This window comes from Triturus cristatus, chromosome 4_1 (assembly GCF_964204655.1).
Source record: "Triturus cristatus chromosome 4_1, aTriCri1.1, whole genome shotgun sequence".
In the NCBI taxonomy this organism is placed as follows: Eukaryota; Metazoa; Chordata; class Amphibia; order Caudata; family Salamandridae; genus Triturus; species Triturus cristatus.
Genome location: NC_140585.1, coordinates 1,189,743,168 through 1,189,759,503, shown reverse-complemented (window position 1 = coordinate 1,189,759,503; position 16,336 = coordinate 1,189,743,168). Strand labels below are relative to the sequence as shown.

The window sequence follows — 16,336 nt, the reverse complement described above, 5'->3', positions numbered from 1 at the left end:
GCCCTTTGAACCCAAATTTGTATTGGTCGTCAGCTGATCCTTTGCCTTGGCACGCTCCCACACCCTGCTGCTGCTGTGCCCTTTGTTTGCCACCCACGGGGGGATCTAGCTTCCTTCCCTCTAGGGTCAGCTGGTCAGCTCGGTGGTACAACCCACCACTCAGCTATGCAAGCTCCTCATAGGCCCTCCTGTTGTGCATTTCTTTCCCGTCAAGTATGGACACCAAGGCATTTTGTGGTGTTAGAACAGCCACAGAATATTCTCATCATGAGTTGGTACATAGTTAACACAATGACATCGGTCATTAATATGCTCAGTTCTTTCTTATCTTGAACTACAATGTAACACATTATTCATAACAGGTTATACAGTGTACATTTTTTCGTTATTGCATATTAATAACCATAACTTGCCTATTCCTGCAAGGCTTCATCTTTACAGTCACAAAGTTTCTTCAAGGTTGTCATAATTTACTTTCAACTGCTGTGACAGCTCTACTTCTGTTGATTACTTGGTATAGCGGTTCCCAGCTTTGAGGCTTCCCTTGCTACTGAATGTCTTGCACTCGTGGCCCCATGGCCATGCCGAGCTGCAAGTACTCAGTACTGACCGACTCTTACCCCTTTGACTGCCCTCAAGGGTCCCTGCCATGAGGCATCCCAAGGACCTTGTCCGGGCAATTGTCTCAAGTGTCCCTGCTGTGAGGCATCCTAAGGATCTTGTTTGGGCAATGGCCCTTTTTACGTGCTTGTGTGCAGATATTTATTGTTCACCCTTGTGAGTCTCCACCACACTGGAGGTGGTTTACTGAATCAGAATCAGAATCAGAATAAGCTTTATTCGGAAAGTTAATTTCTATCCATAAAAGCATGTACAATTTAACAGAACGTCTTAAACATTTAAAAACAGGTAGTTTAAGAAAAATATATATTTACACACCATATGCCGACATAAACTCATTTACAAGGCTCTAATTAATATTAATACAGAGTATAGCAGCAAGTAAATACAAAAGGACGACATATCATTTTAGTTGTTAGAGAATTAAAATGATGAGTGGGCAACGACGATGATAAAAATACATAACATTAGTCCCATACTTAGCATTCATTTTCCTTGGGCAATAAGGTTAGATTACAACTTTAGAACAAAAGAAAGAAACAAGCACCCCCTACTGCATTATTATGATGCTTAGGGGGATAATCCAAAGCAACGTTTGGTTTTGTTTATGTGACGTTCTACTTTTGTCCTTGTCACAATGATCCTGCATCAATATTATTTCGACATTTGATCAAACTTTTTAAAAAAACAATGATATTGTAATTTACGCAATCATTGTCGAGACATTGAAGGGCCAGAAATGCTGGGCGGCATTGGCGGATACCCCAGATTTTGAGTATTGGTTTTATCCATTTCCTTCTCAAATCTTCATAAAATTTACAGAATAAAATTACGTGAATAGTTGATTGCGTGGAGACAGAATCACATGGGCAGAGTGGTAGTTCATTTGACCAATTATTAATAGTTGGAAATGTCACCAGCCTATGAAAAATGTTCAATCGAAAGCGAGTGAGAACAAATCTATCGTATCTTCTATCGAATTTGTATAGGTACGATTGCATACCAAATGAAGATGATATCATGAGATTTTGGTAAACAGATGGTTTTGTGGCTTCACTCGCAAATCTCAGGCTCTCCATGTGATAGATACAACGTTTCTTAAAATCTTTCCTTGAGATAGGTAACATAGAAGGAGGATTATTAAAATATTCAGGGTTGCCAATGTCTGTCATAAAGTCCTTCACATATTTGATCCATTTTATATCGAGACAATGGTCCAATTTAAGGGTGTCGAGAAGGACTGCCTGATTAAGGCGGTTTGACTCAGACTTCCAAATTCGATGCCAGAGAATCGGGGGTTGGATTTTTATAATATCCGTGATATATAAAACTCCCAGCTCAGCATGGCAAACGTAGGTGGACGTGGAAGCCGGAACCGCCAATAGGTATCTAAGGAAAGCATTTTCCACTTTTTGCAATTCGGAAACATTCAGATGGCCCCATATCCCTGCCCCATATGTTGCTACACTTGTACATTTTGCCTTGTATATTTTTATCAGTTCCAGGGGCGGTCTTCTTCCTAATTTTTGGGCAAAATTAACAAGGGCGGTTGTGGCTCTAACAAAAAGAAGTTTTCTTGTTGCAATTGCTTGGCCCCATAGGCCCTTGTCATCTATTAGGATTCCTAGATATGAGTAAGTGGATGTAGTAGCCAATCTGCTTCCATTTAAATAGACATCTTCACTCTTTTTGCTGCCTTTCCCACATTTCATCACGAAGGTTTTTGAAGCATTGATTTTTAAGTCGATGTCTTGCATATAATTGTTATACGAGTCCAACGCCTGTTGGAGGGCTAAAGGGGTCCTGGCTAAAATGACAGCATCGTCCGCGTATAGCAATGCTGGTATGCGTCTTAGGGCCTGATCTTGTTGGACCTGGGGAACGTCCTGGCTTCCTTCTAATAGGGCCTTCTCAAGGCCATTAGTATATAATGTGAAGAGAAATGGAGCCAAGACGCACCCCTGTCTTACCCCTCTAAGAACTTTAAATGAAGAAGTGCATTCACCAGCTCTGCCAAATCGGACTCGCGCTGTGGCGTTACTATATAGGGCCTTCAGAAAATCAATTAGTGAGTCTTCTACTTGCATTTCTTTTAGTGTATGCCATAGTTTCCCATGGGAAACGCAGTCGAAGGCCGAAGAGAGATCGACAAACGCTAAATAAATTTTCCCTCTTTTCGCTCTCGTGTATTTGCCCATCAAGATCGCCAGGTTGAGCCCCTGGTCTATTGTCCCCAGACCTTCCCTAAAGCCGAACTGTAGGTCGGACAATACGTTCTTTTCTGTGGCCCAAGATTGTAACCTTGTGAGAAGAATCCTTCCTGCTACTTTACCCAGTGAATCTAGGAGGGAAATTGGTCTGTAGCAAGAAGGATCCTGTCTGTTGCCCTTTTTAAAAATAGGGACCATGATGGATTCTGACCAGGTGTTAATAAGGCCTTGTGAAGAGGTTGCGTTAAGGACGCGAGTCAGAATTGGGGCCCATAGATCTGTATTATATTTATATATATCTACGGGAACCCCATCAGGTCCTGGGGCCTTAGAACCTTTACTTTCTTTTAATGCTTTTAAAACCTCATCAAGTGTGAAAGATATCTCTATGGGGAAAGAGATGTTATGTACGTATGCTGCTGATGGTGAGAGGGCTGTCGTGTCTATTGGCTCTTGAAGGCCAAAAATTTTTGTGTAATGACTCACCCATTGCGCCTCATCTATTGCTATCTCTATAGAAGGAGAATCATCGGAGAGAAGAAATGGGGACCTGATTACTCTCCAGAATGCCTTGCTGTCATTCTGGTTACTAGCCCTGTGTAAATCTTCCCACAGGGATTTTTTTATTGACTTTTTCCTAGTTGTGAGTGCTTGGTTATATAATTTCCTTGCCTGTTGCACTCCTAAACCAGCTCCATCCCTGTTGTGTATTGCTTTTTTTAATATACGGTGGGCATTCGTACAATTGCTATCAAACCATCTTGGTTTTTGAGGGTCACCATTTTTCCTCTCAACGGATAAGGAACTTTTTATGATTGCCGTAATATGATTAAAACTTTCAAGAATTAGCGAGGGCGCAGAGTTCTCATTCAAAGAGGAGAGGATATGCGGTAGGGCTTTAGCCACTACAGAATGTGTAATAGTGTCTGGATCAACTAATTCCCATTTCAATGAATACCCATTCATCTTATCCATAATGAGATTTGGATGGGTATAATGTAATTTATTCTTTTTATACTTTTTATTGGGAATGGAATGTTTCTTCTTAATTGTTAAAGTTTGTGGAAAGTGATCGCTTATGGCTATCTTGTGGGTGGAAAAGTGCTTTACCCTGTTACCGAGGTTATTTGATGCCAGAATAAAGTCTATCACCGAACCTGTCCCATTCCCATTATAGGTCGGTGAAAAGGCAATTTGTGGATTTGCTAATTCATTCGCGAAACTCAAATTCAGCATGAGTATAGTCTTGTTCAGGGCACTCCCAAGGATATTATGTGGGAAGTGAGTTAAGTTGCAATTTTCCTCATCCTTCATGCCGCATATATAGTTATTATTGTTTGAACACAAATTAATATTAAAATCCCCTCCCCAGATGATTTGAGTATTACCTGGGTTAGTCATCTGGATCTTGTATACCATATGTCTGAGTTGATCGATGACTTCAGGTTCGTTCTCTTTAGGGATGTTATTATAAAAATTCACAAATGTTATAGTGTCGTTCCTATCCATAGTAAGAGTGAGGATTTGATAATAGGGGTTAAGTGGCTCAAATACAAATTTTTTCACTATTATTAAATTGGAGACATATATACATAGGCCTCCCTTAGCCCTTCCGTGGATTGAAGGAGTGGCTGGTGTGTGAAATGTTTTGAAGCCATTAATATTGATGGCTTTTTTCAACCAGGTCTCTTGGAGACAGAGTATGTCCGTATTCTTAACAAAATCAAGAAACATGTCATTATGCAGTTTAGAGTGTAGGCCCCATATATTCCAATATGTAATTTTTATGTCTTCTTCCTCTATTCGAGATAGAGGATTGTTATCCTCCCTAATGTAGCGAAAGACAGGACTAATCGACAGCGTTACACCATTCTGTATTTGCCCCAGTGGACAATTAGATTTAACTGCTGGTTCGATCTCGGGCTCAGGTAAGCCCCTATGTGAGAAGATAGATAAGCTTGTGTCAGGATTCCCAGCCTGACTCGTTGTACTTATTATTGTTGTTGGGGGTAGTCAATCTAAATCCTCTAGGGAAGTAAGTGCACTAAAACGGTTGTGTGTGGGAATGTTAAAAATTTGGCTGGGCGTAAGCCGGTGGTAGGTTGGTTTCATTAATTCAGGAGGAGGATGATAAAAGAAGCCCAAGGGAAGTATCTTAATTCCTGGATCAAGGATATTTTTGGGCATTAACCCCAAAATTATTTTAACCAACCAGGGAGAACGAAAGGTCAGTACCAAGCAGTCACCAGTAAGTGTTTTCCTAGAGGTTCCCATCCATCCTATTCGGCGTATCATTTTAAATTCTTCGAATAGTATGCGAGTATCGCCCATTCTGTCCCCCAGCCAGTGTAATGCTTTGTTCTTTAATGACTCACAGGTCTCCTGGTCATTAGATCGTAAATGAGGGACATCGCCCAGGATCACTGTGTAAGGAGTACAGGCTGGAGGGAGATCCAGATGTATAGAGGATGGTGTCTTTAAGGATGTTAATCTGATAGCCGGTGTGGTCTGTTTATTGGTAGTAGACTGGGACTCAGGGACTGGTTTTTGTTGTATATCTTTAGTCCTACTTTGATTGCTGCTGACAGTAGTGGAGGTTTCGTCTATGGGATCAATATGAAGTGGGAATTGTCGTAGTTTCCTATTTTTATTCAGGCCATCTATACTGGTCTTAGGGCTGGGAGATATAGTACTCTTATCTTCATTACAGGAAAGGAGTTTTGCCACATGTGTCTCAATCCTGTCTAATCTAGATCCGATAGCCTCAACTGCACCTCTCACAAAAGAATCTAAGCTGTTTAAAGATGAGAGGATACTAGTCAGATCGTGCCCCTTAGTATGTTCGTTCGTAGTATTTACTGCTGTTGGAAATATCGGAGGAGTTTGCAAGGAGCTAGTAAGAGAGTCTTGGTGCTTTTTCTTCTTTGTATTAGTCTCCTTTCCTTTACGTATCCTTGATTTACCAATCTCCCTAATGCCCGGTCCACACTTCCCCGGCTGTTTCTCAGCCTTATTTAAGCCCTTAGTCCCCTTTTCTTGTAGTAGCGTGGTTGTGTCGCTATGGTTGTGCGCTATAGTGTCGCTGATGTTATGTTGAACACAGCCATTAGTTGCTGTTCCGGACTCAACCAACGCAAGAGGGATGGAAGTTTGAATGGGAGTGGATAGACCGGCCTCCTCTCTATCGTCTCTGATAGTCAGTGAGCCTGCTGCTAGGGTTTGTTCGACTGTAGTAATTTGTTTTTCAATTGCCCCCATGGCCCCGGTCAAATATGTTAAAAGTGATTGTTTTTTTGGTTTCTTAATATCCATACCCTCCGATGGCTCACAGTTCGGTGCTTTCCTTTTGCCCATACTCTGGGGTGCCCCTTTTTTACTTAATTTAAAAACTTAACTTCCGGCAAACAAACTGTGGTTACTTCAATAAAATCAGTCCAAAACAGTTAAATGAGGGTCAGTCAGTATATGCCGTGTCCAGAGTTATTAATGCAAAATAAATAATACCTGTGGGTTTACTTTAGTCCAATCCAATTGCTACAGGCACGATGGGCAGGATATTGGCTGGGGCCACGATGAAGGGCCCAGTCCGGTCTCACACGGGCACAGACGGGCAAGGACGGGCCCGCCCTTGGCCCGGGCTTCGCCCGGGCGCTGCCCGCGCGCGTCCCGCGCCGCGTTGTGCCTGCTTGATTTTTAACTGCACTGGGCGCAGGCTGATGAGGTCACAGACAAGCGCCCAGCGCTGAGGCTGCTGGGTGAGGTAGTTCTCGGGCCGTTTCCCTCACGGCGTCTTGGTGTTAGCTGGCGTGCTCGTGTGCTCTCCCACAGAAGCCGTTCCCCTCTTGGCCGTGTTTAGGGAGATAGCAGAAGTTCAGGCAGGGTTCTCTGGTCCTCTGGTTGCGTGGTTTACTGACCTCCAACAGTCCTTGTCATCTGCGTATTCCCCGGGGAAACAACCTGCGGGAGTTCCCTAATTTTGGTGATTTCTAGCGACTCCATTCTCATCAAGGCTAGTGAGTTTCCTGTCTTTGCCCTCCATAAAGACCCCAATCAGAAGCCCAGATTTTTCTGAGACTTGGCTTGTGACCAAAGTTGATTCCGGGGTGACGGTTGGGAAGGGGTGGAGGTAAAAAATAAAAAAATAACACGTACCTTCTGCCCCGCTACGCCCCTGCTGATTCCTGCAGCGTTGTTCCTCCCGGCTGCCTACGGCCAGAAGGGGATGGGCCCTCAGAGCACTGGCTCTGCAACCAATCCAGGCACTGCTCTAACACGAGAGCAGCGCCAGGATTGGTCTGAGCGGCCTCTGTGCTGCTCAGACGGTGCATTGGAGTCTGTGCTGTTTTGCCAGCCCGGCTGTGTAACACAGCCAGGTTGGAGAAACATAAGTGCACATGTGTGTTTGGTCAGCCTCGAACGTATGGGCAAACACACGCGCACTCATGAGTACACTTTACTCCTCCCTGACTTGCAGGGCCCCGCCCCACCCTATATTTTTGTATTGGGCAAACGAATGATGGATTTAACCCAGATCTCTTGACTGGGGGAGAATGTTTTGATTTGTTCTGCATTCCGTCCATCAATTGTGTGTCTTTTGCTTTCTCGCCCTAAGTACGCTGGGTATGCCTAGACATAGGTCCCGGGCTCACTGTGCCACTGGATTCAAGCTATCTTGGCTGAAGAGGGGTGAAACCCCGAAACCGGTCCTAGGATGCTTGTTTCCGGTCCAGGGAGGACCTGGCTTGGCAGTTCGGGCTGGACTGTTCCCATGAGGCACAGGGTCAAGACTGATTTGCATATGGCCAGGTCTAAACTGGGGTGGAATGGTGAGCAAAAGAATGATGGATTTAACCCAGATCTCTTGACTGGGGGAGAATGTTTTGATTTGTTTTGCATTCCGTCCATCAATTGTGTGTCTTTTGCAATTGGAAGAACTGGTAACCATGTGCACCGAAGATGACCAATCTAAAGAAGTCAGAGTCCAAATAATACAGGGATGCAGGTCCACACAACTAAGGCATCTGATTCTACGACAACCTGGCATACCACTGGAAGATATGCTGATACTTACAGTAACCTATAACCTACCCTCCGCCAGAGCGGAAGAAATGGAGGAAGCTTTAAACAAAGGAGCAGAAAGATGACACCCACAGCCGAGCACAACCTTCAAGATGGAAGTGGTAGATGGGTCCAGAACAAGCCAATGTATCGACGGGCATCGCACCTCAGATGCTGGAACTGTGGCCTTGAATACCACCCATGGGAACAGGGCCCAGTTGCAGGTCACACGTGCTTGGCATACAATAAGCCAAACTCACTAGCGTGTGCAGAGGAGGTGAAAGAGGGCAGAGAGGACAAGGGTGACACCCTTTCACCCAAATGCTCCGACAACTGCCCGTTGACGAACAACCTGACACAGTGTAAAGGTACCCTGAGAAGTGGCACAGTCACGAGGCTAGATGATGAAGAGGAAGACATATTCCTCATCTCGTACACGGCCCCCTGCGGAAAAGGCCAGAGGCCCCAACCATGTTGCTAGATAACCATCACAGGCACCATGGTACCTGACCTGATCGACACAGGGCCATCAGTGAACATGATGATACACAAACAGTACTTACTGCTCAACCCCGACCTCCCATCGACCAAACCTGTACTCGGATATAAGCCTGCAGCAGAAAAGAACCACTGGTTTTGGTGGGAACGACAGATGTACAGTTTCGACATGGAGAACAGGAGGTGACAGCTAGATTCCATGTCACCGAGGAAGGAGAAGGCATGCTACTAGGATGACACACCTCTGAAGACTTAAAGCTAGTGTACTTCACAAAAGAAATTCATGCCCTGCAGGTAGACAACATTCTAGAGCAGTACCAGGGGTTCTTCACCAGTCTGGGATGCCAGAAAGGACCTCCAGTGAAGCTGCATATTGACAAAACAATCAAAGAGCAGCCCTGAGACATTGTCGCATACCGTTTCACCTGTAACACCAGGTAGAAGAAGAACTAGAGAAACTTGAGAAGATAGATGTAATTGAAAAAGTATCTGGCCCGACACCATGGGCATCCCGCTAGTAATCACAGAAAAACACAGGCAGCCAGGAGCAATCAAGCTCTGCATTGATATGAGGCTACCTAACTGGGCAGTTTGCAGGGAAAGACACCTAACGCCAACCGTGGATGACATCATAGCAGACCTAAATGGTACAAATGATTCTCCAAGCTGGACTTAAATGCTGGGTACCATCAACTAGTACTCCATCCAGATAGTAGGTACATAACTAAGTTCAGGACCCACATAGGTCTGCGCCGATACAAACGGCTCAACTTCAGAATCTCATCAGCCGCTGACATTTTTAAAAACGCTATTTTGAAGACTCTGTCGGGACTCGAAGGAGTTTGGAATATCAACAACAATATTCTCATCTTTGCATCCACTTTGGCAGAGCACCTCAAATGCCGGAAAACCACCCTGCAGCACCTGAAGGAAATTGGATTCATAATAAACACTAGCAGAAGTCCACAGGTCTGTCAGGTCCAGTTAACCCTACAGAGTCACAACGATCTCATAGACAAAGAGTTGGAAAAGGAGGGAAAATACTATTGTTTAACAAGAACAAAGAAACATAGGGGAAATCCTAAAAGGAGGACGGATTCCCATCACTCACTTAGGTGACAAGCTTCATCATCTGGGATCTCCTCCTGGTTACACACTAAGGTAACCAAGGGCTACAACCTTCTGTCTATCAGAAGGGAGCTCACAGATGTTTTCAAATGTGTTCTGATAGATGGAGCTCTACAGTATCTATCCAGAATGATGAACTAGAGTTTCAGAGTGACGGGTGCAGTGCAAGATCAAAAAGTGGTGAAAAGTGCAATTTAAAATTGAATACCAAGAGAGAGATTATATTTTAATGGGTATCTCTTGATATCCAAACTAAAAAGAGTGCAAGAGCAGTTTTAACAAAATAACTACCATAAAATCGGGTCTACATGTTTCAGCCAACTGGACATGTGATAGTCCAAGACCTTCCTCAGGACCACTGCATATACTTTTGCTACTGCGTATGTGAAAAAAGAAAACTAAATGTGTCAAAAAGCAAAATGTGAGATTATTAACTTTTTGAAACAAGGTTGGAATGAATACAACCAGAAAACCTGAATTCCAGGCGTACTAATCCTCCACAAATCACTGGATGCTGATGGCACCTGTAAAAGAATATGAGAAACAGTACCACTCAAAACATAAACAAACTGACAGAACGTGAAACACACGTTTTCATCGTTCATAATGCGTTCAAGTACTTCCTGGATAAATATCTATGACATGTAATGCTCACCCGTGATTCACGAGGACCGGACCTCACCTCACCTGGCAACAGCTCAGGAAAAGAGGCCCCGCTCTGTGGATAAAGAGGGAGAAAAACATACAATCAAGGGCAGGCCACCTGTCTTACTCTTATGCAATCCTTCTATTCCTCTATTGTCCACAAACCCATGTCTGTGCGTTATCTGCTAAAAACTATAAAATGGTCAAGACTTCTAACTAATAAAAAATCGTAATGTCAAGAGAGAACATAAATGACAAGACTAGTATCATCCCATCAATATGTTCACTGCATCTTCTCTATGGGGTGGATGTAGTCACGTTTATCAGAAAAATACCATTTCAGTATCTTTTGAACAGTGGTAATATCGACAATGTTGGTGTAGTGGGGACTACTCATAAAAAGTAGTACAAATCGTATGCATGAGCAACGGTGAGTTGAACTTTGCAGCAATCTCACGTATGAGTTAGCGTAAATAATGTCTGAATTTTCAACAACAAAGTCATTTGTAGTAACACCGACCCTGTCGTTAATGTCATTAAATGCTGATTTTACATGTTCAAACCAGGTTTATAGCACAAAGATCTAGGACAAACATTGGTTGCTCTCGTGTGTGCTGTGCTTCAAGTATCCACATGCCACAGCTGCATGTTAACCAGTTAAAACACACGAGTTCATTATGTGCATAGAAATTGGATTCACCCTGCAGAAGGACAAATGTTCTTTCTTCGAACCCCAGGTACAATTTTTTGGCTTCATAGTCTCACAAGACGGTCTAAAAGTAGACCCACTGAAATCAACGGCAATTAAGGAAGCACCAGCCCCGAAGAATCCAACGGAAATCCACAGGTTTCAGGGCATGGACTGTGCACACTTTCTACTCAACCTGGCCAGCCTGACAGAACCCCTCCGGGCACTCACCGAGACTGGAGCTAAGTGGACATGGGGCACCAAGGAGCAAGAACCATTCAACAACATCAAGAATGCCTTCCTGACTGACTCCACCATGGCATATTTCAATCCAGAGAAAGCCACGGTTGGTGGGTGATGCCAGCTCCATAGGGTAAGAGGGTGGTGGAGGAACATGAGCCTGGGGTATGGAGCCCCCTTGCTTTTTGCCAGCCGTGCGTTGACAGCTACGGGAGCGTGATACGCCCAGATTGAACTGGAAGCTCTGGCAATAAAGTGGGTGTATCTTATTTACATATCTATGTATCTATCTATCCTATCTATCTATGTATCTATCTATCCTATCTATCTATCTATCTATCTATCTATCTATCTATCTATCTATCTATCTATATATATATATATATATATATATATATATATATTCACTGAAAAAACCATAGGTTTCAACCACGTTATAGTTAGGAATTAGCATTTAAAAAACCTTGCAAATTCACTGAAAAAACCATAGGTTTCACACGTTATAGTTAGCGGAAATTTTACTGATAAAAAACCAATGAAATTCCCCCGTTATAGTTAGTGCAGGCAACTATAACTCACGCGACCGCAATCCTCTGCTGATGCTAATACTGTATTTAGACACTTATTTGCCCATGTCTTCTTCCATACATTTTTAGCTATACATATATTACAAATATTTTTTTTTCATAAAGACACATATGTCATCAGCAGAAGATTGCGGTCGCGTGAGTTATAGTTGCCTGCACTAACTATAACGGGGGAATTTCATTGGTTTTTTATCAGTAAAATTTCCGCTAACTATAACATGTGTGAAACCTATGGTTTTTTCAGTGAATTTGCAAGGTTTTTTAAATGCTAATTCCTAACTATAACGTGGTTGAAACCTATGGTTTTTTCAGTGAATTTGTACGGTTTTTTAAAGCTAAGTTACTTTACGCCATTCGTGGCGTGCGCGCCCACTTAACGCAGTTCGTTCCGTGCGCGCACGGTGCCGTGCACGCACGGTGGGCACGCGGTGCGATGACAAAGCAAGAAAGCACGTCAACAAATCTGTTTCTGCTTTCCTCCGTGACTATGGTATGGGTGCCATTTACCACAATAACTTGCGTTATGACATGCAAGACATTTATAGAGGAGATGGTGTGCACTTCAATGATGAAGGGAACAGAGTCTTCCTCTTGAACCTTAGACTCTGCATCGGTACTTACTTGTAGGTACCACTAAAAAATCATTTCATAAACACAACGGCTCTTTTTAGAGCCCCCTAATATCTAAACACTTAAATCTGATTTTCATTTTTTTTTCTACCGTACGCTTACCGTAAGCTTACCGTACGCGTACCCCGTGATTTTTTTTAAAATCAATAAATGTTTTCTTTGTACTTTACAGTCCTTCTTTGACCCCCTCACAAATGTAAGGGGGTCTGTAACTCTCCTCATTGCCCCCTTTTCTTGTTTTCACTCTTTTTTTTCTGAGTGAAATACACAAAATGGCGGCCGCCGCTTCCTGGTTTCGGCCGATTCGAATGTTTACTAAGATCTAAGAGCCAATCAGAATCGCGCTCGCGCACGCCACCGTACGCTTACGGTAAGCGTACGGTAAGCGTACCGTAAGCGGGCTCAGATATATATATTGATTTAAAGGCTATTTTCTCAGAATCTACTGAACAGATTTACACCAAACCTACAAAAGGCACTTCCTTGACCTAGGGACTACCTCTCTGCCAAATTTCGAGTAATTCTGTTCAGCCGTTCGGGCTGTAGCTCGTTCTAAAGGTCCTACGGAAAAATGCATGGGGAAAACGCATTTTGGGACCCCCCTTTTATCTCAGCCCCCGCTTGACGGATCCCCCCGAGACTTTCAGGGTAGGAGCGGAGCGTAGCGCCCCACCTATTTTGAGAAATTCGCGAGGATTCATCGACCGGCGCCAAAGTTATTCAAAATAGAATGTTGAGGTTTTCCTATGGAAAAGGGGTCCTAACTATAACTACCTACTGGCGACCGCCAGTAGGTAATATATATATATATATATATATATATATGACGAGAGTTTAAGGTAATCACAGATCACAAGCCACTGGTAAGCCTCTTTGCTGGAACTGATCCTCACCCATCTCCAAGGACTGAGTGGTGGGCAGTGCAACTCCTGCGCTACAGGTTCACAGTTATATACCGGCTAGGAGCTAGCAATCCAGTGGATTTCCTCTCAAGGCATCCACACATGGAGCCTGAGGCCCAAGATGATGAAAGTAAGGTTGAGGAAACGTTTGCATGTCTGGTGACAGAGCAGCCTGACCCAGGGCCCACACCATGGAAGAAATCCGGCAAGCGACCGCCAGAGACGACAGGCTACAAAAGGTGGAGGAGGCCATAACCAACAATGCCTGGTGCCTATTTTTGAAAGATGGCAACCAATGGCACCCAAACAACAAGTTCAGGCAAGCCGAGATCTGGAAGTTCCGAAATAAACTTAGTTCCTTGGCTAGTGGAGTCATTATGAGGGGGAGGTGCATAGCTGTCCTGGGAGAGCTTGAAAATCGCGTGGTTGCCCTGGCCCATGAAGGACACCAAGGAGTTGAGAAAACCAAGGTCAGAACCCAGGGCAAAATATGGCTCCCTGGCATGGACCTCAAAGTAGATGAAGTGGTTCAAACCTGTCCCACGTGCCGGCTACAAGGAGGTCCTGGGCTCCTGCCGCTGTCATCATCGAAGAAGCACCAGAACACACCTGGGAAAGGATTAGCATGGACTTTTGCAGTTTCCTCGATAGGATACTGACCTTGGTGATAGTGGATGGGTGGTTGAAATATCCGCTCAAAATCTCTCAGCCTTAAGTATCAAGCACAGGAAGATAACACTGCAGTGGCCGCAAGCCAATGGCACGGCCAAAAGCTTTAAGAGAACCCTGAATAAAGGGCTTAGAGGTGTGGTAGCCCACTGTCAAGACTATGAATGGGAGCTCCACAAGTTCCTGAGCACCTACCGCGACTCGCTGCACTCTACCGCCAAGTGTTCACCCATGCATCTAATGTTTCAACAGCCAATTCAGGATAGCATCCCCTCTGGTCCTGGCTGGCAACCGACACCCCTACAGGAGGAGGAAGTGTAGGCAAGGAGAAGACAAACTAACAAGAGAGCCAGCCAGGCCCGGCAATCTGTGCAAATGACAGCTGCGAGTTGGGGATCAAGTGCTGGTGAAGGACAGTCACCCAGGGCGGAAGTTTTCGTATTCTCTATGAAAAAGAATCCTGAACAATGACAGCAGTTAAGGGCACCATGATCATTGCCTCCCATGGCCAGGACACGACAACCTGGAACATAAAATGATTCCGGCCAGCACGAAACATGGACACTGAAGAGGTAGAGAATGATGACAGTTGGGACAAGCTAGGTCTAGCGATGCCTGGAGAGTCGATTGTGCTGCCATTCCCAGTGGGGATGCAGCTAACTTATTAGCGCCCAATCCAGAGACGGCTAGTCCTCCGAGAGGCGTCCTACCCCAACAGGAGGGGCCAACAGAGGTCACCTGCTCCCAACGCTAAGCTGGCCATTGATATGGACTCATACTGAACTCAACGCCTAGCCAGAGATTCCGTGACTTTGTGTGTGCCCAGCTGAGAATATCACAGCGCATCTAAAGTTGTATGGGATGTAGTGACGTTGGCAGGCAACTGTTCAGCCGGGTGCAGCCGAACAGATGAGGCTAGACCGCTCGGGTCAGTCCTGCAGCAGAGACCATTGTGTGCGGCTCGTTATTGCTGTGACGCTATATGTTAGGCCTTGCACAAAAGCCCTGTCCTTCTTATCCACCCTGTCCTGAAGGGTGAGTTCACACTCTGTATAACTGGCCTCTCTCCTTCATAGTCTCTCACACACTCCGCCCACAACTTCTACTTGCAACACTGTCCCCCTATGTCTACTCATACTGTTCCTGGTCTCTTTCCACTGGTCTTGCCCTCATTATGAGTTCCGCTTTCTTGACCCTCCCCAAATCACTAAGCACCTCCCCCTCTATGCCACTCTTTGTCTTGGTGTCCGTGTTTTCTTTATATAGCAGGACATGACCAAGCCTAAAGGGATTTAAATCCTTACCAAGAACCACTTACCCTCTTTTAGTGGATTACCAAGTACCAGGCCTTCCACTACCAGTGGGCTACTAAATTTGAGTGACCAGGCGTCCCACATCTGCCGGGACAATCCCAGTTTTTTCACCAGCGGTCCCGGCAGATTTCAACAAAATTGACTCCTGTCCTGGTTTTCAAAGATGGTTGACTGAAAACAGTGGGAGCACGTTTTTATGTGTTCCTAGGCAAGATTATTAGCAACTTTTGTCAGGAAGCAATGTATATAAAATATATGATACTGAAATGAAAAAATGCATGTTATGTATTTCCTTTGTGCCTCCTCTGTGTTTCTATATTGTTAAGCACTATCATTCTGTTTTTAAGTTGATATAAACTTGTAGCCCTAGTACTTTTGCGAAATGTCCAGTTTTTTGGTTTTAAAAATCTAGTCACCCTATACTAAGCCCAAGCTATCTCCCTTGCATGGGCTACCACAGCCCCAGCGTCTAGTATCGCTTGCAATGAGTTTCCAAGTGCCTTGACTAGTTGAGATCTATGCACATGGATACATAGTGCAGAGAAACCCATGCACATCCCCTTTATGATGTGGGTAATAATGACTTGTTATTGCTTCTTGAGATTCTTTATTTCTTTCTTACAGTCTGCATAAAATAATCTGTCTTCAAGTAACATTTATAAGTGCTTTAATTTACTATGCCCCTGTCAATCAAGTTCATTAACCAATCAGAGCACATGATAAGTAAAAATGTATTTCAGCCTTGTACAGTCATTTTATGTTGGCAGTCATTTTTCCACATCCGCGAGGACTGCAATAATTTTGTTTTGAGGATTCAATGTGCCATCTTCAAACGCAGTTTTGAAAAGATGCTGCAATTTACATAAATGCACACAATGTTTTTATTTTTTTCCCGTCTGTTGGGCTTTCTAAACAAGCATCTGCATTGAGTGAAATCACCTGGACGTGATACAAGCACGCACAGGCGGGAGAATCAGACCCAATGCACCAATAAAAACCCTGTATTTCTAAATGGCACAACAACGAACAAATGGCTATTCATGGGCATGCCAATGGCTGATAGAGGAGATAACAGCAGGTCTTGCAGACAGCACATGCACGCTGCCTAGGCTTGACCTAAAAAGGAGTGCTTACAGACTAAATATGA

The 16,336-nt window shown here is 44.2% G+C and overlaps 1 protein-coding gene across 1 annotated transcript in view; it reads left to right on the top strand.

Annotated features, from left to right (window-relative positions):
* Positions 1-16,336, top strand: part of LOC146856337 (intercellular adhesion molecule 1-like) — a 180,497-nt gene that overhangs the window by 136,084 nt on the left and 28,077 nt on the right. The window lies entirely within an intron of this gene.